The 27,391-nt window shown below is 40.5% G+C and overlaps 1 long non-coding RNA gene across 3 annotated transcripts in view; it reads left to right on the top strand.

The window, feature by feature from the left end:
• The window catches only part of LOC139360046 (uncharacterized), a 43,324-nt gene extending 17,278 nt beyond the window's left edge, over positions 1–26,046 (top strand). Inside the window, exons 4-7 of one of the 3 annotated variants that reach the window (XR_011617009.1) lie at positions 1,275–1,387; positions 6,794–6,975; positions 25,618–25,662; positions 25,886–26,046. This is a non-coding gene — a long non-coding RNA (uncharacterized lncRNA). Of the gene's footprint in view, positions 1–1,274; positions 1,388–6,793; positions 6,976–11,030; positions 11,088–12,664; positions 13,332–25,617; positions 25,663–25,885 lie in introns of those variants that run through there. The other 2 variants (XR_011617007.1, XR_011617008.1) reach the window with 2 other exon arrangements.
• The last annotated feature ends 1,345 nt before the right edge of the window (positions 26,047–27,391 follow it).

The following is a 27,391-nucleotide window of genomic DNA, read 5'->3' as shown; positions in this document are numbered from 1 at the left end:
CATCAATTGGTTTTTAATGTTAAATCTTGCATTCTTGGGATGAATTTCACTTGGTTATAAGGTGGTATCCCTTTTATGTATTGATGGATTTGATTTTCTCAAACTTTAAAAAAAATTTTAATGTTTATATTTATTAAGAAAATTGGTTGTAATTTTCTCTGATAATATCTTGTGTGGTTTTTGTATTAAGGTAATGTTGATGTCATAACATGAAATGGGAAGTATTGTATTCTTCTGGAAAAATTGAGTGTAGAATTTGTATTATTTATTTCTTAGATGTTTGGAATAATTCATCAGTGAATTCCTTATGTGAAGTTTTCTGGAGTTTTCTTCATATGAATGTTTTAAACTGTGAATTCAATTTACTTAATAATTTAATTTAATTCTTTATTGTGAAGGGGCCATTCAGATTATTGATTTCTTCTTGAATGAGGTTTGCATCTCAAAGAATTTTTTCATTCCATCTAAGTTATCAAATTTATTGGCATCAAATTCATAATATTCCCTTATTATCTTTTCAATTGCTATCGAAAATGTAGTGATGGCCTATCTTTCAGTCCTGCTGTTGGTGATTTGTATCTTCTTTTCTTTATTTTTCATCAGTTTGGCTAGAGTTTTATCAATTTGATTTATATCTTCAAAAAACAACTTTTGTTTCCATTGTTTTTCTGTTTTCGTTTAAATTAATTTCTATATGTACATGCATACACAAGTGAACACACGCAGACTTGTTTTATGGCCCCCAGTATGATCTATTCTGGTGATTGTTCTAGGTGTACTCAAAAAAGAATATACCTTCTGCCACTGTTGACTGGAGTGTTTTATAAATGTCAGGTCAAATTCATTGATAGTGTTGTTCAAATCTTCCATAGCTATACTGATTTTCTGTCTACTTGATCTATCAGTTACTGAGAGAGGAGTGTTAAACTCTCCAACAATAATTGTGGATTCATTTATTTTTCCTTTGAATTTTGTCAATTTTTCTTCATCTATTTAAAGACTCTGTTATTAGGTACATATATTTAGGATTATTGTGTCCTCTTGATAAGTGGAACCCTTTGTCATTATAAAATATCTTTATCCTAGGTAATATTCTGTGTTCTAAAAGTCTACCTTGTCTGATATAGCCATTCCAACTTTCTTTTGATTCATGTTTTCATGCATAAAATTTTCCATCCTTTTACTTTTAACTTATCCACGTCTTACTCTCCACCCTGCCTTGCCCTGTCCTGCCTTACCCTTCCTTTCCTTTCTCTGTCTCTTTCTTTTGACAGAATCTTGCTGTTGCCCAGGCTGGAGTTCAGTGGCATGATCACAACTCACTGCAGCTTTGACATCCTTGGCTTAAGTGATCCTCCCACCTTAGCCTCCCGAGCTGAAACCACAGGTAGCCACCACCATGCTCAGCTAACTTTTTTTGTATTTCTTTGTTTGTTTGTTTGTTTGTTTTTGGAGAGACAGGATCTCTCTTTTTTGCCCAGGCTGGTTTCAAACTGCTTCAAGCAATCCTCCCATCTCAGCCACCTAAAGTGCTAGGATTACAGGTGTGAGCCACCATGCCCGGCCTAGATTAATTTTTTTATGGTTTCATGTCATCTTTACTTTCAACTTAGTAGCTATACATTTCCAATTTTTATTATTATTTATTGGTTATAACACTCTTGTTTGTTAGTCCCATCATTTCTGTTATTTCTTTGCTTGTTTCCATGTATTGATTTTCTATTGCTATAGAACACATTTTCTTGCTTCTTTTCATACCTTGTAATTTTTTAAAAATCAGATATTGTACGTTGTGAAGGTTATACTGTTACTTGCTGGATTTTGTGAACTGCTAAATGACTTCGAATTAGCTTTTCTTTTTGATTTGCTTTTATACTTTGTTAGGGCAGTTTCACAGCAGTCTTTAATCTAGGTCTAATTTAATCTCGTTGTTAAGGTAATATAATACCCTTTTGTGGATCCTACCTGATGCCCCATATTATGAGATCTTGCTGATTTACGAAGCCAGATTAAATAACCTGGGAATTCTGGGTTTTCTTGAAACCATAAAGGATTAATTGATTTCAGTTAACTACTTTGCCTGGTGGAGTACAAATTATTTCCAGCCCTGAACAAGCTTTGGAAATTATTCTGTTTATCACTTCCAGTGATTCTTTTTCTCACCTCTGGCAATTTCTTCTCCTTCTCCTCTTCTTCCTCCTCCTCTTCCTCCTTCCTCTTTGCAATTGCAGATCAGTACTCAGCCAAATACTTGAGGACCTTCCTTTATAGATACTGGAGTTCTCTCTGTATATACAGTCCTTTCGCTCCTGGTTTCTCTGCCCCTCAAGTTTTAGCTGCCTTGGCTTCTCTGATTTCTAGTCTCTGACTCTACAACTCAATAGAACTGCTGGATTCATCCTCCCTGTCCTGCAGCCTGAAAATGGCTTTCACCAACTGTAGCCGTGACTATCTTCTTGACATCACAGTCTCACAGTGCCTGTTGTTTAATGTCTGAAAACCAGTCACAGGTTTTGTTCTATTTTCCTCTTGTTTAAGCAGGAGAATAAATTCAGTTTCTGATATTTCATCTATAAGCAGAAGTTGTCTTATGTGTTATTTTCTCTTGCCAAAAGCATTTTAGAGTTGGAAAGTAACAAGTGGCACATCCTTTATCTTCCATCTCTCTGCCTCCAAACAGAACCTTTAATGTAACCCACTTGCCTGCCACAACTCCAGAACTTTTTAAACTTGGCCGTATTGACAAATAAATTGAAAATAAAAAAGATGGGCTGGATCTGTTTACTACACACTGAGCTCCTCATGGACGTGTGCTGTTTGCCTCTAGGAACGCCCCACAGCATGGCCTGATGCTTCTGAGGACCTACCAGAGGTGGTCCTGTTTTTTGGCTTGACCATTTTACATTTGTTTTTCAGAAGAATGAAGGTTAGCACTTATCCCTGTGCCTGAGAGGATCCTCTCTGGGAATATGTCTATTGAAACACTTGAGTGACAAGTACCATTAGTGGTAGCAAAAAAGCTCAAGAAATTTGATGTAAGTTCTCAAAAAGAATGTAATGTAAGTTACATTAAAGAACCACTAGGGGCAAAGGGAAGTGAATGTGTCCTTTCGAGCAGGACAAGTTGAAACAGCATGGTTCACACATTTTGTTGAAATTTCATATTTTCTACTAAAAATTCCTGAAGACATCTATGGATTTAACTGTGTATGCTTCCGATTTTGAAATGGTATATTCCTCGTGTTCAGTGGTTGAATGCACCCGAATCCCTGTTGTTCCTTGACCACTGCATAATGAGTTTTCAAGAGCTGGCCTATGCAAACCCCGCTACACTTTGTCAGCCACGTATGGGATTAGGCGTATGTTTTACTCACTCTTTCTCTTTCCATCCTTAGCACTACAGAATAACAGGAGCTGACCATTTGTTACTTTGTTTTTGAAAGTTGCCCACATCTGTTCTGCTGGCTTCATGAGTGGATGTCTTCTCCATGGCAAGATTATAAATATGGTATGGTGATTAGGTCTGGAAGGTCTCTTGCATTTCTTCCGGAGGCTGGTACAGTGCTGGAGACAGAAAAGGCACTGGGCTTTTAGTGACTTACGAAGCTAGATCAAGTTAGCTAGGAGTTCTGGGTTTTCTCAAAACCACCAAGAATTAATTGCTTTCAGTTAACTACTTTTTTCTTTGAGTCCTGCTGTACAGAACTGTCTTCTATTTCTCTGCTCTTAGCTGCATGGGGTGGTAGGAGAAGGAGGGGGATTAGGGGATGGAATTGGTAGTCAAGTCCTTATCCTCTGTGTGCCCGAAGTAGAGGAAGGAGCCATGCTGTCATTTCTGCTAGCCATCCAGACGTCTTTGTGTGGTAAGGAGAGCTGCAGTCATTGCTTTCAGTTTACTAATGGGAAACAGAGACTGAGAGGGGCTGAATAATTAGTTCATGGTTATTTGGGTAGAATTGAGAGAAAGAGAGGACGGCTTTCCTAATTCCACTGCTCCTGCCATTGTGCTTCCTGTGTGGTCCAACAACTCAACTAAGTGACATTTGCTCTTTAAAAAGCGCAGATTTGCTTTTCTAAAGGGAGCACATTTTATGAAGTGGATAAATCAATTTAAGATATCTGGTCAAGGCCGGGCGCGGTGGCTCACGCCTGTAATCCCAGCACTTTGGGAGGCCGAGGCGGGCGGATCACAAGGTCAGGAGATCGAGACCACGGTGAAACCCCGTCTCTACTAAAAATACAAAAAATTAGCCGGGCGCGGTGGCGGGCGCCTGTAGTCCCAGCTACTCAGGAGGCTGAGGCAGGAGAATGGCGTAAACCCAGGAGGCGGAGCTTGCAGTGAGCCGAGATCGCGCCACTGCACTCCAGCCTGGGCGACAGAGCGAGACTCCGTCTCAAAAAAACAAAAAAAAAAAACAAAAAAAAACCAAAAAAATAAGATATCTGGTCAAATCAAGGAACGAGGAGAAATGGTTAGTGTTCTGAGCATAACACATGAGTATAAGTCTGGTGAGTTCATGACAGCTCCCCAATTCTCCCTGACCACGAGCTCCACTTGAGCCTTCTTTCTTTGGGGGTGGGGAAATCTCAAATTGCATTTATCCCAGAATAATAATTAATGCCCTTGCAAAAATTAGTTTTCAGAATTCTATATGGAAAGCGTTCATCTTTATTTCCCCAGTATTTTAAAGGTGTCACTTTAAAAATCCTATGTACAATCTTCAGTGTAAAATAAGCCAGTGTGGTTTTGTAGATCATACACCATTCCATAATACAACTGGTCTACTAATGGGGCCTTAGACACCTGAGATACACACTGCATGGTGTTTCATGATTTAAAAAAATATTTTGTCATTCAGTGAAAGGCAAGAATAACAACTTAACCTAAAAAAGTCCTTTTGATTCAAACTCCTACATGGCCACTGTTTTCTATGTTCCATACCCAGTGTGCAATTAGTCGAGGTGTGTGCCTCTGAATTCTTCAAGGGTTAAAATTAAACATCCGGCACCTAGTAGCAAATGAGCAATTCGGTTGCTTTCTCTTAGGCCATCAGTCTTTTATAAGCCTATTATGAGACCAACTCTTCTCATTGCCAGGCCAAACCTAAACTATTAAATTGAGGCTAGTATTTGAGTTAAGGGTGTTATTGTAATTGTTTCAAATTTTGAGATGGGCTCTCACTGTGTTACCCCGGCTGGAGTGCAGTGGCGCAGTCTTGGCTCATTGCAGCCTTGACCTCCTGGGCTCAAGTGATCTCCCTGTCTCAGCCTCCTGAGTATCTGGGACTACAGGTATGCGCCGCAACGCCCAGCTAACTTTTGTGCTTTTTGTAGCGAAGGGGTTTCACCATGTTGCCCAGGCTGATCTTGAACTCCTGAGATGAAGCTCTCTGCCTGCCCCAGCCTCCCAAAGTGTTGGGATTACAGGCCTGAGCCACTGCGCCAGGCCTTATTGTAATCTTAACACATAAAAATGTAAGGCTTGGTTAAGATTAGGGGAATATCTTGAGCTTGGTTCTTTTGGGGGAGGCTATATTTCTATTGTAAAAATCCACCCCAATTTCACCAGAGGGAACTATCTTATTATAGTCAGGAAGATATGAGGGTGTTGTTCTTTGGAACTGGGCTGCCCAGTGCAGTCCCCATTAATCACCTGTGCTACTGAACACTGGAAGTATGGTTCATTTAGATTGATAGCCCTGGTTTAGCTCTTTTCCTGCAGTGGTGGGTTACTTCTCATCGTCAGAAAAAGCAGGAACCGAAGGGGAGTGGTCAGCTAAGCCAGACATAAAGCAACAGGAGGACTGAGCTCACTAAGTTTGTGGACTCTGAATTCTGAGTTTGGCCCTTGGGCTGTTGGTGAACATGGTCAACGCTCACTGTTTGAGATATCTTTTTTTTTTTTTTTTTTTTTTGAGATGGAGTGTTGCTCTGTCACCTAGGCTAGAGTGAAGTGGCGTGATGTTGGCTCACTGCAACCTCCACCTCTAGGGTTCAAGTGATTCTCCTACCTCAGCCTCCCGAGTGGCTGGAATTACAGGTGCCTGCCACCCTGCCCAGCTAATTTTTGTATTTTTAGAAGAGACGGGATTTCACCACGTTGGCCAGATTTGTCTTGAACTCCTGACCTCAAGTGATCTGACCGCCTCGGCCTCCCAAAGTGTTGGGATTACAGGTGTGAGCCACCACACTCAGCCCCACCTTTCGAGATTTATTTGGGATATCTCTGGGTCTTTACTCTCTAGACTAATGCTGTTTAATAGAAATATAACATGAAATACATATATAATTTTAAATTTTCCTGTAGCCACACTAAAAAGGGAAAAAGAAATAGGTGAAGGTAATTTTAATAATAGATTTGATTCAACCCACTATACAGAAAATATTGTCGTTAAAAAATGTGACAGGTGTGGTGGCTCATGCCTGCAATCCCAGCACTTTGGGAGGCCAGGGTGGGAAGCTATCTTGAGGCCAGGAGTTCAAGACCAGCCTGAGCAACATTGTGAGCCCCTGTCTCTACTAAAAATAAAATAAATTAGCTGGGTGTGGTGGCACTAGTTCTAGCTACTTAAGAGGCTGAGGTGGGAGGACTGCTTGAGCCCAGGAGTTCAAGGCTGTAGTGAGCCCACGATCATACCACTGAATTCCCACCTGGGAGAAAGACAGAGGCTCTTTCTCTGAAATAATGATAATAATAATAAAAGTAATCAATCACTATAAAACTTAATGAGATATTTTGCATTCTCTCTTTTGTTCTAAGTCTTTGAAATCTGGTGTGTTTTTATACTTACAGCACATTTGAAGCTGGACCAGTCACTTTTCAAGTGCTCAAGACCCATACGTGGCTATACAGGATGGTATAGACATTTTGACTTTAGTCCTCAAATAAGCAAGAGGAAGACATAAACCTGAATCTAGAATGAAGGAAAAACATCTCATAGTTATATTCAAGCTGATTACAGATTATACTACAATGTAAGTACGGACTTCTAAAAAACGTTATAAACCTAGATTGTTGTATATGTCTAAAATCTAACTGGAGGTAAAAGGGGAAAGAACTAGTTATCCATTGATCACCTAAGGTATGCTAGGAACTATGCTTGTTGCTTGACACATACTGTTTTACTAAATCCTTACAATAATCTTACGACTGTTATTATTGGCCCCAGTGAAAATTAACAAAATTGAAATGCAGAAGGAGTAGAAGCTTACCCAAAGAATTACAACAAGAAATCAATACTAGAGCTAGGATCCTGCCTGAGTCCACGCTGCCTAACTAGGTGACATAGCTCCATTCATTCTGAGCTCTTAGATCACCCTATATCCAAGTAAATTTAACCTTCATTTGACAAAAATATTTGCCTATTAAGCCCTCTAAAACAAATCCAGAAAACATGTACACCACATAATTTTCATTTGTAGTTTTTACTTTCTAAGTTTTATGGCCTTTGATATCTTCAGGAAAATGTGAAGAAAAACACATACATTCATCTTGTGAGTAAATAAATAGATAGATACATGGATATAAAAACAGACCATATTTTGTGGATGGGAAATATTACTGACATACTGCTTATAGTTAGATGCTGTTGTTGGATGACATTGGGCAAGCTTGTCATGTGTCTTCTGATGTCTCCCTTGTCCTTTATCAACTTACCTCCTTGCTGAACACTTTCAGAGTTTCTTGTATGTTTATTGGCTACTGACTCTCCTTCCAACTACATTTTGTAGAGTCTAGGAAACACAGTTCTGAAATTTAATCCTGGTTCATTTGCTAGAACTCTGGCTTTTTTTTCCCCAAATAGTTTGGTTTCTTATACACTAATCAGGACCATTTTCCTAGTTGGAAAAAAGCAGACAGGAGGCATGGTGGCAAACTGGCATAGTGGGTGGCCCTGAGGCGGGTGCATGGCAGGTGAGGACCTCTGGACCTTGAAGGACTTAGGGAGAGAACAGAGGTTTCAGAAGAAAAACAACAAATCAAACAGACTCTAATAACATACAAATGAGCACCAGCCCATATTGTTGTAGAAAGTTGGGTACTCTTTTTTATTTTATTTTATTTTATTTTTATTTTTTGTAGAGATGGGGTTTTGTTGTGTTGCCCAGGCTGGTCTCGAACAACTGGGCTCAAGTGATTTGCCCACCTTGGCTTCCCAAAGTGCTAGGGTTACAGGAGTGTGCCACTGCACCCAGCCAGGTACTCTTAAGTGATGAGTAGACATGCCATATTTAGCTGAATATGTTCGAGACAGAAGCACACACTATAGGGTCACAACCTCTAAATGAACGCTCTCATACTAATTTAGAGAGCAACTTTACCCAAGTGCCTTCCCCAGTACTTCCCTAAGAATTCAAGGAATATAAAAATTCAAAGCCTGGTTGCATCTGGAGTTTAAATGTAAAGGAATGTAAACTGTTTTTCCTGGTTACAGAAAGTCTCTTTCTCTCTCTCTGAATCATATTGGTCAGGTTGATTCCTCACTTCCAGAGATGAATAAACCCATCTGGAAACTTTCCATTTATAAAAGCCTAAAGTAACACAAAATGTTGAGTGTTTTGAGTGTTTTCTGAAGATAGCTAGCACATTTAACTCTGAGACTAGGTGGAAAAGAACATTGCAATGATGCATATAGTTTTTGTTTTTGGAATGTTTTTAGAAATTGAGAAGGAATGATCAAAACACGGCTAAAGACAAGTTAATCTAAGATTGGTAAGAACGTGCATCAGGACATGCTTATTTTGTCCTAAATGTGATTGTTATTTTAGTATTGTATGTCTTTGCCAGTCTTGCAAATATAGTCTCTCATGAAGAAAAATAAAAGCCTAGACAAAATGATCCCCTATTCAAACCAAACTGCCATCTTTGGTGTGTAAATGGAATTACGTTCTTTACAGCAGTGATTTTTAGTCACGTGTACTGGATTAGATTGATTGTCAAATTTGGGGAAGGGAAGGAATTTCCCTCTGGGGTGTACTGGCAATTATTTTTCAGTTGTTTTTGCCCTGCCCTGGAGCATGAAGCCAATATCATTTTTAGGATCAGGTGAGTTTATCCAACATGATCAATTTCCTGTGATTGTCTGCCGCTGTCACAGGGGGAGGGGAAAGCAGCTCTCCTTGATCACTTTGACACTAAAAGCTGTCATTTGGAAATTGACCAGGACATAAAACTCTGAACCCCTAATGACAACCACAAAAAGATCAAGAGACTGATGAAGTCATGGAGAGAGTTGGGATAGTACAAAGCGGGTTACCCCTAGCTCACGCCTTCCCTGCTCCCTCTAATGAGGTACAGCACTGGGTAACTGGTGTCAAGTCATAATGCATCATGCTTCTAGAGTGTTCTGTCAGGGCCCTAGGAGTAATGTGACATGACAGATACAGTGGAAGATAATGAGTCAAATTCTCCCTGCTGCCGAACATTACTTGATAGGAATTGCAGGTGCTGAAGAAGGCAGTTTACTCCCCACTTAGAGGAGCAACTGGACTCCACGGCCACCTCTGGACAGGGGGCCTCATTTGGCAATTTCCTGGGTTTGCTGGAAACTGGGCTGAATCCCACAGGTGAGACTGTCCCCTCACTAATTCCTAGAGCACTTTATCTGCTGCCTGGAGTTGCAGTCTTTGGCTCTGTTTCTGTCCTCCAGACATTTCTGCTTACTGGTGCCCTCCTTCTTCTTCCCAATTTAATTCAAGCCAACAAACACTTCTTTAGAATTTATTATGAGCCTTCTAATTGTCCCTGTTCCTACTCTCTTGCCTGCATGGTCCACTTGCCAAACAGCTGGAGTGACCTTTGAAGAGCACACTGGTCACCTGCTTAAAATCCCCTTAAAGCCTCGCAAACTCTTCCCTTCACCTTTTAGATTTTCACATGATGCTATGTCTCCTTAGCACCTCAAATACCTCATCTTGCTCTCCCATCACTCTGCACCCTCCAGCCACACTGGTTTTCTTTCTATGCCCTGAATTCACCCAACCCTCATTCCTGCCTAGGTGCACCAAGGCTTGGTGTCATGGAGTCTAAGAGATGAGAGTTTCAAGGAGGGTATGATCAACTGTGTTGAGAGTGGTTGATGTTGGTTGAGAAGATCTTGCACTAACTTTGGGAAGATGGGGGTCATTAGAGCCTATGACATTAGCAATTTCTTCTTTTTTTTTTTTTGAGACGGAGTCTTGCTCTGTCACCCAGGCTGGAGTGCAGTGGCCGGATCTCAGCTCACTGCAAGCTCCGCCTCCCGGGTTTACGCCATTCTCCTGCCTCAGCCTCCCGAGTAGCTGGGACTACAGGCACCCGCCACCACGCCCGGCTAGTTTTTTGTATTTTTTAGTAGAGACGGGGTTTCACCGTGTTAGCCAGGATGGTTTCGATCTCCTGACCTCATGATCCGCCCGTCTCGGCCTCCCAAAGTGCTGGGATTACAGGCTTGAGCCACCGCGCCCGGCCGACATTAGCAATTTCTATTGTGAGATGGATGCCTCATTGTAGTAGGGGAGCAGAGAAAAGGAAGGAAGGAAAAGGAGGCTATTCATTCAAGAAATTTTGCTATGAAAGAGAGCAGAGAAATGGGGCAGTAGTTGGAGGGAGATGTGTGGCAAAGGGCAGTATTGTGATTTTTATTTATTATAGATGATAGATAATATAGAGGGACTGACCTAAATGGAGGAGTGTAGCAGGATTTCCCAGCAGAGTTGAGCACCTACTGAGAATTTGTGGTCATGCATTTAAAGAGAGAACATGGTGTGCACTTCCCTGGAGTAGCTTCTCTAAGTTTGAAGGAGGTCTGTGAGCATGGCGGAGAGCATGGACATTGAATCAAGCGAGATCGGGGTTGAATCCTGGCTTTGTTTCTCCCTGGTTATTGAATTTCTTGGAAAAGTTATTTAACCTTCTTTTACATTAGTTTTCCTATACATAAAATGGAAATAATTTATATTATTATTATTATTATTGTTTACATTAGTGGACTGAAGTTAGCCCTCAGAAACTTGTTTCAGGTATTAACTTTCTTTACTTTGTTGTCCAGGTTGGAGTGTAGTGGCACGATAACGACTCACTGCAGCCTCAACCTCCCCAGGCTCAGGTGATCCTCCCCACTTTGTAGAGATAGGATTTTGCCACGTTGCCCATGCTGGTGTTATATTCCTGGGCTCAAGCAAGGCACCTGCCTCAGCCTCCCAAAGTGCTGGGATTACAGGGATGAGCCACCATGCCTGGCCTTGACTTCTTAATGAATGCTAACTGCTGGTAACTCAAGGGATTAGAGGGAAAATTCTGGAAGTGTAACAAGAGACACAGTAATGTTCCTCAGCCTTTTGCATATTAGAGATTGCAGAAGTAACATTTCCCCAGATGCACAGAAGAATTAGGGCTATCTTATGCTATATGATGGTCAAAGGTTTTTCTCTAGTACTGAAGATTAGTAATAAACAGTACGTTCCTTAGAAACTAAAAAAGTAAGTGATATGGTTTGGCTGTGTCCCCACCCAAATTTCATCTTGAATTGTAGCTGCTATAATCCCCATGTGTCATGGCAGGGACCTGGGGGGAGGTAATTGAATCATAGATGTGGGTTTTTTTCCATGCTGTTCTCATGACAGTGAATAAGTTTCACCAGATCTGATGGTTTTATTAAGGGCAGTTCCCCTGTACCTGCTTTCTTGCCTGCCGCCATGTAAGACGTGCTTTTCTCCTCCTTCACCTTCTGCCATGATTGTGAGGCCTCCCCAGTCATATGGAAATATGAGTCCATTAAACCTCTTTTTCTTTATAAATTACCCAGCCTTGGGTATTTCTTCATTGCAGTTTGAAAATGGACTAATACAGTAAGCCAGCATTTACCATTTCTTCTACCCCTCAAAATGACATGTCTAATTGACTTCCTTTTGGATTGCTGTCTAATTTGATTCTCTTTATTCATATTCAATCTGATTCAACCTGCTTTCTATGAATGAAAGAGGAGGATGAGGTGAATCTGTGGCAGGAAACCCTATGATAGTGGAAAGCAAAAGAATTAAGATTATTTGAAAGCAACAGAATTAAGTATCTTAATTTGCACAAACATATGAAGAGAGTTTCTGGAGGAAAACATTGTTGAGCCGCTAGGCAAGTATGACTCTCCAGTCATACTCAAGCTACTTCAGTATGTGTGTGTATATGTATATACACACACACTCATATGTATACATATATATAATAATCTTATGACTGTTATTATTGGCCCCATTGAAAATTAACAAAATTGAGATGCAGAAGGAGTAGAAGCATACAGAGAGAGACGGTTTAGTGCTGTTAACACTCACATACCCATTATCCAAATTCAACACCTTCTTCCTCCACTCCTGCAGTATTTTTAAGAGAATCTCAGGCATCATATCATTTTATTTGAAAATGTTTGTATGGTTTTCTAAAAGATAAAGACTGTTAAAAAAAAACACAACTATGATATCATTATCATACCCAAGAGATTTAGCAATTATTCTTTAATATTACCAAATACCCAGTCAGTGTTCACATTTCTACTTGTCTTAAAATTTCTTTTCCAATGTTTCAGTTTATACTGAATTTATACTGTTACTTTCAATGCAAATTTAGAACTACAATGTTTTAAATTAACTTCTCTGATGTATTCTCTTGTTTCATCATTCTTTATAATGGAAGTATTTTTGGTCAGATGGAAATAATAAGATGGAGAAGGTTAAAGTGGAATTCTATGAGCAAGGACAGTTGACTCTACATTCGGAGGCCCAACCCCGGGGCCACAGACCAGTACTAGTCCATGGCCTGTCAGGAAGCCGCTGCAAAACAGGAGCTGAGTGGTGGGCAAGCGAGCATTACCACCTGAGCTCTGCTTCCTGCCAGATAAGCAGTTGCATTAGATTCTCAGAGCAGCACGAAGCTATTGTGAACTGTGCATGTGAAGGATCTAGACTGTGTACTCTTCATGAGAATCTAATGCTTAATGATCTGAGATGGAACAGTTTCACCCTAAAACCATCCCCACCACCCTGTCCATGGAAAATTTGTCTTCCAGGAAACCGGTCCCTGGTGCCAAAAAGGTTGGGGACCATTGTTCTACGTGTCATCCTTTGAGTGACATGAACTTTCTGATGATGCGGAGACTTCACGGAGTTAAAGATTCAGTCACTGAGACTGGGACTTTACGGTTCATGGGATGATAAACCAACAAGAAAGGGAAGTGCACCATTGTCACAAAGAAACAAAATATATTTTAAGAGCACTGGAAGTTTTGCTGTAACGAATTCATAGTTTTGCACGATTTTACATTTTGAAATAATAGGAAGTCAATATATTAACCATATTAACAATAAAGCAATAATTAACCAATAATAAAACCAAAAGGTGCTTCTGTACTTATGTGAATGAGTCCTTTTTAACTAGCTGATTTTGTTTTGAATACTGATGTCACTTAGTTTTAGTATTTAGTCATTTTTATGAAGTATTTCAACAATGGTTAAAAATGTATAGTAACATTTTAGCCAGGTCAAAATCAATACATAAAGGATATTTACCAAAAAAAAAAAAGAAAATTTTGGGAAACAATCTGCTTCTGATCTTAATTGATTTCTTTGCTAAGGTTATTCAAAAACATCAGACTATCCGATCAGTTTTTATCAGACTTTGAGAGTGCTTGGTGATACATTCAGCCTCTGCCAGCAGTATGACTTGAATGAGCAATTATATAAAAATTTAGAAATATGAAGAATACTTCTGGAAAGAAAGATAAAAGGAAATTGCTTGGTGTGTCTAGTTTTTATCCTTCACATGCCTTCTCTGTTGGCTGCTAAGACAACAGACTGCAGATCCAGCCTCAACCTGGTCTTTAGTATGTGTATATCCTTAGCTGGGGACATTCAAGAACTCCTAGTCCAGTGCTCCTAGACCCAGCATGAGAGAAACTGGCACAGCACCTCTTGTAGTGCTCAATATCCACTGAATATGAACTTGACCATGCTATTGGTGGCAGGCCTTCGGTTTGAGACTGGATACCTGGAAGTCATAGAACAGTATGGGGTGTGTGCCAGATTGTGTAGGAGAATATGATGGTGCAGGACAAATAGGTTCCCTGCCCTCCTGGAGCCTATGGTTTTATGCTTTGTATGTTGCTCCTGAGTCTCAATTTTTATAATCTGCTGAAATATCTTTCCCACTAGGGCTCCTGTTTTGCTTTGTTCTTCCAGTTCCTTTCTCAGGGGTAATACTTCTACTCCTGAATCTCAACCCGGTGTCTCAGTCCCTGGAACCCTCCAATGGATGTCTCCATTGGCCTTTAATGAGAACATCATCCACTCCTGAGATTTCCTGTTGTCCTGCTCTGTGAACCCCGGGCCTCTTGAATGTTGTTCGCCATCCATAGACCTTCTGTCTGCTGGACTACACGCCCCTCCGGGTCCCTCTGAATGGTGTTCTGACCCCTCTGGCTGCAGGTCAGTACACCATGGCCAGCCATGGTCTGAACTAAGACAGTAGTGTGGAGGAGGCAGACTAGTGTGGTGATCTTTCTAAGAACCTGACATCCTTAAACTCAGTTCTCTCTCCTTCTGATATGTACATCACCAAAACATATGCGGATGACAATTTGAAAATTCTGATAGGGAATTCGATTCGCTTGAGTTCAAACAATGGAAATACAGAGACTTCCTGGTTCTACCACTTACTGGTTGTGTGACTTTTGGCAAGTTACTTAATCTTTCTGTACCTCAGAGACCTCATCTATAAAATGAAGATAATAATAGCATTTATCTCACAAGACTGCAGTGAGGATTAAATGAGATAATCCACATAAGGTGCTTAGAATGTTGTCTGGCACATGGTAAATGCTCAATAATGTCAGCTATTACTATTGTCATCACTCTTATTAGTCAAATGGATTAGATGATGGTTTCGTTTTCCTTTAGCTATTTGGCACTTATTCAGAGCAGCTGAATGTCTCTAAAATACAAGCTTCTGGAGAAGAAAACAAAAGATTAGCAATGCTGATATTGAAGTCAGATGAGAACTGACATTTGAGTGATGGATTTGGCAGTACAGAGGTCATTTGTGGCCTTTACAAGAGCAGTTTTGGTGGAATGATGAGATGAAAGCCCAGATAAAGTGGGCCCAAAGAGAGAATGAGCCAGACCCCACAGAGTTCAGAGTCAGAGAACGCTCCAGCCAGCTGTCACCTGGGCTTCAAGTAGTGCTGCTTGTCTTCTCTGGCCAGCCTGCTCCCTGTCTCTCCATGGGGGGCAGACCTAGACCCTGTGAGTGGACAGAGGAAACATCACTGTGCTTTCTTTCTACAATCTCTTCCTTCTTCCTTCCCTCCTTTGGTACCTTCTCTGCCACTGGGTACCTATTCAGAAAACTTCTCCTAGAAGGTTTCTTTCTGTTCAACACAAACCCATTCACATAGATAGATGCCTAGGGATAAATTTACCAGTAATGCCTAGATATGCGCTGCTTTTACAGAAATCAGTCCTCAATTTCTGTTAGTATAGCTGACCCATGGCCTTTTGCTTGGCAGTGTCCCAGCTGGGGATACATCATCTAGTGATTATAGACTGGGTTCCTACTCAGGCTTTGCGTTCACCTTCCCAACTTTTTCTCATTGCAAACAGATATTTGTTTAGGTTTTCATCCCATATCAGTCAGGATCCCTTTTAGAAAGGAGACACATATTTGTTCTTTGAAAGGTTAAGAGAGAAAAAAGGGAACACTCAGGTAACCAGAGATCGCTAATGGCTAAAAACAGATACCACACCTAAGTTTGTGGGACAAAGGGAATAAGTGAGGTTACCAGAACCTAAGAAGTCAAGGGACAGCTCAAATAAGACTCAAAAGACATTAAAATGTAAGTTTCTGCTGAAGTTCCATGAAGGCAAACATCTTGTTTTGTTTTCTAATAAAACCCAAGTGCCTGCCACATAGTAAGTCTCAGTAAATATTCGATGAAAGAACAAATAGAAAAGAGTTTTGTTGGGGCATTCTGCAAAAAAAGCCTCCTCACTCTTCTGAGAGAGGCAACAGAGGAAAAGAATCTTTCTTCCAGCTGCTGTGGCGTGTCAGTATGAAGTCTGGAACGGCTGCCACCATTTTGTCATCATGAAAACAAAACAAAACAAAACAAAAAGACAACTTGGGTTGATTGACTTGTAAAAAGTAGAGTGGGTGGAGAGATGGAAAGAAACCGGATCTTTTCTTAATGACATTTTTGGATTGCTCAATCAAACAGCCCCTGAAACTTATCTTCCCACTTGACATTCCAATTCTAAGAGACAACAAAGCCCTCTGGTTATTTAAAAGAATATCCTGACTAATACAATGGCCTAACTTTGGTTGATGCATTATATGCAAACCTGAGTCAGTCCTATAGTTTGACCAGGAATGGGAGTTTCTCTTCAGGGAGCTGTATCTGATTGGTTGAAATCACTTAACCCAACTGTCCCGTAAAGAAATAAAGCACCTGGCACAATGTTCATTACACACCAATTTCCCTTTCCTCCTATCTGGGGCTTTCGGTTCAGAGTGATCTCTGGAAGTTGGAACTGGGATTCATTTCCAGGAAAATTTAGGCCATGAATTTTTTTCTCTTTTAAAATCTGGGCTGCTTTTCATATATATATTTGCCACTAAGGCAGCATTATTCTTGCCTTTTTCAGTATTTTCGTTTAGAGGGCCATCATTGAAGACATGAGGACATTTCAGTTAGTACAAACTTAGAATTTATTTGTTTTATTTATTAAAAATATACCCTAGCCTGAGGGTCTTAAGGTGTACATACAAAATACTTCAATTAAATTCAAACCAGCAGCTAAAATTTCCTGTTAAGAAATTGAAATATCTAAAAAAAAAAAACAAAACATACACACACATACACACAAACCCAAACCAAAACCCCACCCAATATGGAATGCAGCAAAAGTACAAGGATAAGCCTGGTGCCATGGCTTCAAGGTCAACAGACTGATGGGCTGTTGACCCAGGAATGGGAAGCAGTTGCCAAACAGGACTGGCCTTGTGTTAGCTGAGTGTTTGCTCCATGAACTTGTCATTTAAAGGGCACTGGCCAACCCAGTCTCCAAACCTACCCTCCAGAAAAACAACAAACAAAAGACCTTCATTTTATTTTGACACAGTACTCGAAATCTTCCCAAATAGAGTTCATTGAGGTTGAAAAAAAAAAAAAAACTTAGAAAATTATACAACCTGGATCAATTAAGGAGGGAGGTCATTAGTGATTAATATTTTAATTATAAATTAATCAATATTTTTCACCAACTACTCTCTTGAGACCAAACTTGCAAGTGAATGGATTTTTTTTTTTTTTTCCTTTTGAGACAGAATCGTGCTCTGTCGCCCAGACTGGAGTGCAGTGGCGCGATCTCTGCTCACTGCAACCTCTGCCTCCTGGGTTCAAGAAATTCTGCCTCAGCTTCCCGAGTAGCTGGGACTACAGGCACACGTCACCAGGCCTGGCTAATTTTTGTACTTTTTTAGTAGGGATGGGGTTTCACCATATTGGCCAGGTTGGTTTTGAACTCCGGACCTCGTGATCAGCCCACCTCGGCCTCCCAAAGCGCTGGGATTACAGACGTGAGCCACTGCGCCCAGCCTGGACATTTTATTGAAGGAAGAGAGGAGGAAATTTGGGATTCTGGGGAATGACAGGACAAGGCCTGGATGGGGCAGTCAGGTGAGTTGGGTGGGTATTCTGTGGCATGAGAACATCTGCACTGAGGTGCTTCGAAGGCAGCAGGGCGGTGCCAAGTATGGGAGAAAATTCCCCAAATCTCTACATTGCATTCACTTAACCAGTTTTGTCTATCACGGAGTTAAAAGCCCTTCCAAAGAAACTCTGTTGGATCTTTAGAGGTTTAGCTTGGGGATAATGATAATGAAAGCAGTAGCTTATTTTTATTGTTATGATATTTCGGAAGATGAGAACTAATCTGTAATAATCCTTAATACTTGGAATAGAACAGGATTCAGAAGCAAAGTGAGATTGGCCCATGCATTCAGTACAGCCACCGTTCTCAAGCCAGAATCACCTGGAGGGCTTGCTCACACAGTTTCTGACTTTAGAAGGTCTGGGCTGGGACCTGAAGTGTAGGGCATTTCTAATGAGCCCCCTGCTGATGCTGATGCTGCTGGCCCAGCGACCACACGTTGAGAACCACTGCAGTAGAGAAAATGACTTGGAGGTTAGCTTCAAGCAAAGAATGTTGCCAAGAATGGCAAAGGCGAGGTTTAATTTTCCAAAAAATATTAGAAACTTACACTGAAATGACATGCATCTGTATATTAGTTTATTAGGGCTTCCATGACAGGTACCAAAAGTTGGGTGGCTTAAGACAGGAGAAATGTATTTTCTCCCTGTTCTGGAGGCTGGAAGTCCGGAACCGAGGGTGTTGGCAGGGCCACGTCCTCTCTAATGGCTCCAGGGGTGGACTCTTCCTTGTCTCTTCTAGCTTCTGGTGTTTTCTGGCAATCCGTGGTGCTCCTTGGCTTGTAGACAGATCGCTCCAGTCACATGGCCACCTTCTTCCTGTCTGTCTTCCTGTTGTCTTCCTTCTGTGTGTACGTGTCCAAAATTCTCCTTTTTTATAAGTACCCCAGTTATATTGGGCTAAGGCCACTCCGATGGCCTCATTTTAATTGATTACCTCCGCTATTTCCCAATAAGGCCACATTCTGAGGTACTAGGGGTTAGGATTTCAGCATATCTTTTTTGGGGGAATACAATTCAATCCACAACAATGTGTTTAACCATGACCACTTCCCAGCATCAAAATAATGCATTGGGTTCTATATGCATTTGGTACTATGCAAAGTAAATTAATTAGACACAGAAATGTAACACCTGAGGCAGTCTTTGTTGAGGGCAGGAGATATGGTAGAAAAACATATGATACATACGAAAAACATGGTGGAAAAACATATGAAATGGTTAATTGCTATGTTATATGTGATACCATAACATTTTGCACATACCTTTATTGTAAAAGTGATTACATTCTGTTAGAGCCGATTATTTGCATTAATCTTGCTAGACTGTGAGCTGCTTGAAGGTAGGGACTTGTTTAAATCATATTTATATTCACAGGGCCCGGCACATAGGAGGTGCTCAAATCAGTGAAGGAAGAAATTGACTAATAAGTCAAGAACAGCCTGGGATTTTGGCATGTGTTTTCCTGTGTCTCTCCTGGCCCCTCAGGTTGAGAAAAGTGAGAATGTACAAGTGGAGAGACCTATTGGTGCCGCCAGAAGCCACCCTTCACAGATGCTAAACTTCTTTGAAGTCTCATTTTCATTTTAAAAATTAATGTAGATTTTGCATTCTACTCCGTAACACATCCGTGTTTGTTTACTACAAAAATTATGTTTCAGATGACTTAGATAAATTACTTAATTCCTTTCCCTTCATTCCACCCATCTTCAATTTGAGAAAAATGGTCACCCCTGTGAGATAAACCGTGTTTATCTGATGAATGTGTACACCACCTGGCAGTCTGATTGGAACCCACTAAAAAGCCAAGGACTAGGGAGACGCAGTGGGGTGGGGGTGAGGTGGGTGGATGACAGAGAACAAGGAAGCTGGCACTGGGCAGCGACAGCTCTCAGGTGGCTGATGAAGCTGCCAAAGAGGACAGGAAGGGCTCAGGCACTGTTTACCTTGGAGAGGGCAGGGTGAGCCTACGAGCTGGTGTCGTGGGGTCAGTGTGACTTCAGCATAACTGGTAGAGCACTGTATATCTCCTCCTTTTTCTTATGGGGGGAGGGGAAGTAGAGGCAGCAAATAAACAAAGGAAGGGAGAAAACAAGGGAATAAAGACCATTTGGGAGGGCCCTTGGGAGACTTTGAAGCATAGGGTATTTTGATTGTAGAGTCTTCAGAGACTGTCAGGGCCGAATTTCTTCGAGTCTAAGTCTTGCTGCCTAGGGCAATGGAAAATGGCCGTAGCATCCCAGAAATGTATGGGTAGTTGAAAACAATGAGGAAAAGACAGCCTTTGGCAGTGATATGGAGAATCTACTGGAGAAGAAAGTTGTAATGGTCCAGATATAGGAGTAACCAGGGAGAAGCTCTACAGCTGCAGATCCAGGGAACATCAGAGGGACAGGGCAACTCCTAAGTCCTTTTACTGCAGGACTTGGGTCTCCAAGCACAAGCTCTAAGCATTTCTCTTCACTCATTAACAACGCCTGGCTTATGATGTCTACCTCCCTAAAGGAATGTGCTTCTATTTATTCAGGAGACACTTGCATGCTGTGATTCACTTAAGATTTTTGGTTCTAACTGCTCTGTTCCTGCAAATCAAGGAGTAACATTAACACATCAGTTTATCGTCAGATAGGTTGGGATGGCCCCTTCAGAAGGGAAAAGAAAATTTTAAATCATTGTTTTCAGAAAGGGCAATTAGAACACCCGTATTTTGTCTCTGAAAATCTGGCACAAGGAATTTGATGTTACCTAACATTCTGGACGGCTCTTCAGAAGGTACCATTTTACCTATGTAAGGCATCCATGCAAACTGCCCAGGTCACAATTGAAAAGAAATCAGTGTAGTTCAGAAAGAAAGCACAATATGAGGAAGAATGAGAATTAAACTGAAATTTGGAACCCATCATGTGACGTCTGCTGGCAGATGTGGCTCATGCTGTTCGATGTGATTCTGACACTCTCCGTGGTAGGGCTGGTTAGAACTTAACGTATTTTATGGGTCATGAGACGTTTTGGCTCTGTCTGCAAAGCTGCCCTCAGGAATTGTGTTTTTATGCCTTAACTGTTCTTTCCAAAGCTTACTTTTCACTAAGAGTGGGCAACCAGAGAGGTCTTTGTCCAAATACATTACATAATCCCTCCAGGAAATGCCGTGACAGTGTATAGTTGATGAAATGGAAACCCTGGTATGGTGACCTTTCTCCCAGATATCCTAGGATATACTTTATGCTTCACTAGGCAAACATCCCTTCTTCCAAACTGGATTCAGTTCTAAAGATTTCTTTCCTTGCTGGGGGCCAGGAGACACAATAGGGTGCAAAAGTGTGGAGATTTTTTTTCTTTTAATAAAATTATCTAATATTTCTACAAGCTGGAAGTGCACACACATTGCATGGTTAAATAGAGTTGTGCCAAAAAATAATAACCTAGTCCTTGCCCCGAGGAGGTAACGGTATGAATGATGCAATTCAAGGAGAAAGGAAAAGACAGCTTATATTGTCAGTATCTTCCCGTCATGTTGCTATATTTTGATTGTTGTTTTTTGTTGGTATACTAGTTAAGAAGGATAGGTAGGGCTATTTTCTGAAAATTACCTTTATTTTATTTTTTTCTCCCTGGATGTTCACTGTGTTATACTTGTGAACCTACCTTTTGTGTGTGTGTGTGAGAGAGAGGCATATAAAATGCATGATCTGATTCATGCAACATTTATTTAAGCATGTTAACTTTGTGTGTATTTACTTATGAAGCCTCAGGGCTGATCAGCAACACGGGGGGCGGGGGTGGAGGGGGGAACCGTCTTCCTTCTGGGGACTGTTCCTTTAAGAGTAATTATGCTGCTAGTAACGATGACAATGCCTGTAACATGAGTGCTTACTTTGAAATGACAAAGGAATCTGTGTGTCCTTGAAAATTTTAATTCCTGTAAGAGTCGTCCAAAATAGATAAAACTAAGAGCCTGGTTGTAGTTGTTTATTTGTGGTTAATTAGTGAACTATATTCTCTCCTAAGCAGAAAAAAAGACAAGCTGTCTCTAGGATACTAAAAGGTCAGAAAGTTCTAAGCCAATTTTCCTCTTACTTGGGCAATGCACCTGCTCTTTTAGAGGATAAAAATGATTTCAGCTCTACAATATTGACAAATCATTCTGTTACAAGATGACTCAAATTTATATAGATGATTCATGTGCAATGAAAAATAAGGGGTATTTTAACAACTAATTGAGTGCAGGATTGCACATATGCTCATTAGATAAAAACTGCTGACTATGCGCTTGAAATCTTTTGTATGTTTTTATTACTTTTTGTTGGCTTGATCTACCAACTATGCAGAGAGGTATATGTGTAAGTTTCTTGGGGCTCCTGTAAAAAATTCCCACAAATTTGCTGGTTTAAAACAGCAGAAATGTATTCTCTAACTGCAGGGCAAGAGTCTGGAATCAAGGTGATGGCAGGGCTACGCTCCCTCTCAACAAAATTCTCTAGGGGAGATTTTTTTCTTCCCTCTTCCAATTTCTGGTGGCTCCAGGCATTCCTTGGCTGATAACTCCAGTCACTTCCTTCATCTTCATACGGCTTCTCCTCTGTGTCTGTGTCTTGTCTTCACCCCGGGTTCAAGTGATTCTCCTGCCTCAGCCTCCTGACTAGCTGGGACTACAGGCACGCACCACCATGCCTGGCTAAGTTTTGTATTTTTAGTATTTTTAGTTTCACCGTGTTAGCCAGTCTGGTCTTGAACTCCTGACCTCCGGTGATCTGCCTGCCTCGACCTCCCAAAGTGCTGGGATTACAGGCATGAGCCACCACCTGCGCCTGGCCCTATTATGGTTGGTAATTTAAATCAAGAGCTAAACAAGGTCAATGTATTTAATTTGTTATACTTCTTCAAACTATTTTAATATAGAGCAGTTCCCCTTTTTTTTCTTTCATGCTATTGACTTGTTTCAGAGACAAGTTAGTTTCTTGTAGGCCGCTCCATATCTTGCATTTCTGAAGTCTGTGTTTTCCTTTGTGACATTATGTGTCCTGTTCTATAGCGCCTATGTTTCATTTAAATGGAAATAATCCAGCCTGAGAGCTTTTGTCTCTTAACAGAGGAGTTTGATCCATTTAGATTGGTTGCGATTACTGATATTTAAAATTAATTCCTACCATCTCATTTTTGCTTTCTAACTGCCTGCTTGTTCTTTGGTGCTTCTTACCATCTTTTCTACTTAAAAAAAAAAAATTCCCTTTATCTTCTTTTAAACATTTGATTTCTATTCTTTTAGTGCCTGTTTTTCCTTTTTTTTTTTTTTTTTTTTTTAATGACAGAGCTTCACTCTTGTTGCCCAGGCTGGAGTGCAATGGAACCATCTTGGCTCACCGCAATCTCCACCTCCCGATTCAAGCGATTCTCCTGCCTCAGCCTCCTAAGTAGCTGGGATTACAAGCATGCACCACCACACCCAGCTAATTTTGTATTTTTAGTAGAGATGGGGTTTCTCCATGTCGGTCAGGCTGGTCTTGAACTCCTGACCTCAGGCAATCCGCCTGCCTCAGCCTCTCAAAGTGCTGGACATGCGTGAGCCACCACACTTGGCCCAATTTTTTAAATGATCATTTGACCAGATCAAATCTACAGTTGTCAGTATATTTACTATTTTCTTTAAAAATGCCAAGCTCTTAGAATGCTTTAAAATCACTCCTTCTTATTGTTTCCCTGTATTTTTAAAAATAGTGCTGTTTAAATTTCTATACATGTTTATCAATTACTTTGCTCATCATTTCTTTTACTTTGAAATTTTATTATTATCACTATTTTTTGAGGCAGGGAATTGCTCTGTCACCCAGGCTGGAGTGTAGTGGCACAATCATAGCTCACTGCAGCCTCAAACTCCTGGGCTGAAGCAATCCTCCTGTCTCAGCCTCCCGAGTAGCAGGGGTCACAGACTTGCACCACCAGTCTGGCTAATTGTTTTTTGCTTTTTGTAAAGACAGGGCCTTGCTGTGTTGCCCAGGGTGGTGTCAAACTCCCGGCCTCAAGTGATCCCCACAACTTGGCTTCCCAAACTGCTGGGATTACAGGTCTGAGCCACTGCACCCAACCTCATCATTTCTTTCAAACTTAATTATGTGGGGACAGGGGAAGTTGGAGTCCTTAAAACAGAAATTTTTTTCATTGAGGGTTTGTGAATAAATCCTTTTAATATTATATACTATATAATAGACAAATATTATCTATATTAAATTATATATGTTAAATTATATATTAATTATCTATATGTATATATTTCAATACCCTCACTACTGAATGGTAGTTTAGGTGGTTAAAGAATTCTTGCTTTTTTATGCGCTTTGAAGAAATTATTCCATTATCTTCTGGTCTCTACTTTTGTTACTGAGAAGTCAATTGCTAGTCTGAATGTTTTTCTTTTTAGGCTCACCTATTGTTTTACTTTAGTTTTATGATTTTCTCTTTCTGTTTCGCAATGGTATATTATATCAAAGAGCATTTTTACTTTAGTTAGTCTGGTTAAGACTCATATTTTTTCATTTGAGAAGTCATCCCTTCAATCACTTTTGAGAAATACTCAGCCATTATCATTGCAAATCTTGCCTCTCCTTGACACTCTCTTCTTTTCTTCTAAATTCCTAATAGATTGTTAAACATTTTTATTCTCTTCTAAATGTCTTAATTTTTCATAATTATCCTTTAAAATATCTATAATTTTAGGATCTATTCTGGTTAACTTTTTCGTAGCTACTCATTAATGATTCTTTTCAATTGCATCTAATTGGTTCTTTAACTCATCGAGTTTTAAATTTTGGTATATTTTTCCCTAGTATGTCTATTTAATTATTTTTCAAATCTATTTTTTGTCATTTATATTCTTCTGTTTATTTTATGCTTTTTAATGTCTTTAATCAGCTTAAATATACTTTTCATATTTTTCATATTAGCTCTGAGATTATGATTTTATTAGTTCTAGTTCTAGGCCACTCAATCCTTCTGTTGTGTCTGCTGACTCTCTCTTGTAATTTCTTCTTGTGGGCTCATTTTACACAGGACTTGCACATTTTAAAGTGAAAATTCTGTGTGACAAAGATGCAGTGACATCCTTCGAAAAGGGATTTGCATGTCTTCTGCAAGGTGCCCCAAAGTTGTGAGCAAATATGTGATGTTTTATTGACTTGGGATTTCCCAGTCCTTGTGAAGAAAAGCATTCAGACTTCAAACCCATCAGAGGTCCAGGCCAAGTCTTTTGCTTTCTCTTAACATGTTTTCCCCTACACACAGCCAAAGCAGAGATATTCTTTGTTGGGTTCCAGACAGCCCGCAGAGTTTTTCTAGTTTTACTTGGCCAGAATTGCAGCCCGTCAAGACATGATTTTTTTTTTTTTTTTTTTTTTGAGACAGAGTCTTGCTCTGTCACCCAGGCTGGGAGTACAGTGGCTCAATCTCGGCTCACTGCAACCTCTGCCTCCCGGGTTCAAGCAGTTCTGTCTGCCTCAGCCTCCCAAGTAGCTGAGATTACAGGTGCCTGCCACTGTGCTTGGCTAATTTTTGTATTTTAGTGGAGAAAGGGTTTTGCCATTTTGGCCAGGCTGGTCTTTAACTCTTGTCCTCAGGTGATCTGGCCACCTTGGCCTCCCAAAGTGCGTGAGCCACTGGGCCTGGCCCAAGATGTGACTTTATGTATGAGTTACACTTCCAGCTTTCTACATTGTATAACTCTCTATTCATTATAAAACTTAAGACTTTAGGCTTCACTGCCTTCAATTAGTCCCCTTCCCCTATCCCACCCCATGCTTATTCATCAGCATGAGTGATTGCCAGAATCAAGATTCAGTTTCATTTTTATTTCTAGTATCAACAGGCCTGTCTCTCCCTCTTTTTCTTCTTTCAGAGCTCAACTATTCCATTTTTATGCAGCATTTCTCGGCGTCTGCAGGTAAAGGATTTCTGTTGTGTGTGCGTGCGTGTGTGTGTGTGCGCGTGTGTATGTGCGTGTGTGTGTGCGCGTGTGTGTGTGCGTGCATGTGCGTGTGCGTGCGTGCGCGTGTGTGCGTGTGTGTGCGTCTGTGTGTGCGTGTGTGTGTGTGCGTGTGTGTGTGTGCGTGTGTGTGTGTGTGGTTTTTCTTTTTTAAGAGATGGGGTCTTGTCTTGTTGCCCAGGCTCAAGAGATTCTCCTGCCTCAGCCTATTGAGTATCTTGGACCACAGGAACATGCCACTGTGCCCAGCCGGATATGAGTTTAAATCTACCATTTTCTAGGCTTATTGAAATATCAAGATATTTAAAAAATAAAATAAAAATAAAAAAACATGTGAATGAATCTTTGTGTGTGTGTGTATATGCATGTCCCTCTCCTTTCTTTAACTATTGGGCAATTCAGCACAGGGCATGCTGTGTGGTGTTAAAATTCTCTCATGTCGTTTCTAGATATGATTTTAATGTGATTTCTTGCAAACTTGATCATCAGCATAAATGCAATGGGAGATGTTAACGTTATATGAAAGTACTCTGGTTCTATGCAGTTATCCAGGTGATACTAGGTATGCTCATGTTAATCTTAAAGAGTATCAGAATGGAAGCATGAAATGAAAAATAATTCTTGGAGAGGCCAGGCGCGGTGGCTCAAGCCTGTAATCCCAGCACTTTGGGAGGCTGAGACGGGCGGATCACGAGGTCAGGGGATCGAGATCATCCTGGCTGACACGGTGAAATCCCGTCTCTACTAAAAAAATATAAAAAACTAGCCGGGCGAGGTGGCGGGCACCTGTAGTCCCAGCTACTCGGGAGGCCGAGGCAGGAGAATGGCGGGAACCCGGGAGGCGGAGCTTGCAGTGAGCTGAGATCCGGCCACTGCACTCCAGCCTGGGCGACAGAGCGAGACTCCGTCTCAAAAAAAAAAAAAAAAAAAAAAAAAAAAATTCTTGGAGAGATCTTTGGATTCTGGAATATTTGTCTCATTGACAGACACTAGTTTTAGAAAAACTGTCCCTTGGCTTAATGCCCAGATTTTTAACTGGCCAGTTTTAGGAAATAATCTCTTCTCCAGGTTCAACTTGGATACCAGTTCTTCTGGGAAGCCTTCTGTATTTTAAAGGTTTAAAAACATTATACATATTGTATTTGTCAGGGTTCTCCAGAGAAACAGAACATATTTATATAGACATATATGTACACGTATATAAATATATATATAAATATGTGTACATATATACATAATATATACACATACGTATATACACATATATACGTATGTATATATACATATGTAGTATGTATATATGTATTATGTATATATGTACACATATTTATATATACATATATGTATATATACATAATACATATATATACATACGTATATATGTATATATATGTACACACACAGACAGAGAGAGAGAGAGAAACAGGAAGAGAGATACAGAGAGAGATTTATTTTAAAGAAATTGCTCAGAATTATGGAGGATTGGTGGGTCCAAAATCTGCTAAATCAGGTGGAGTAGGCTGGCAAGCTGGAGATTCAGGGATTTGCAGTTTCAGTCCAAACGCAGTCTGCTGGCAGAACTTCTTCTTGCTCAGGTGAGGGCAAGTTTTGTTCTATTCAGGACTTCAACTGATTGGGTGAGGTCCACCCACATTGTGGGGAACAGTCTGCTTTGCTCGAAGTCCAC

This window comes from Macaca nemestrina, chromosome 19 (genome assembly GCF_043159975.1).
Source record: "Macaca nemestrina isolate mMacNem1 chromosome 19, mMacNem.hap1, whole genome shotgun sequence".
NCBI classification, from domain to species: domain Eukaryota; kingdom Metazoa; phylum Chordata; class Mammalia; order Primates; family Cercopithecidae; genus Macaca; species Macaca nemestrina.
This window is presented reverse-complemented; position numbering and strand designations above follow the sequence as displayed.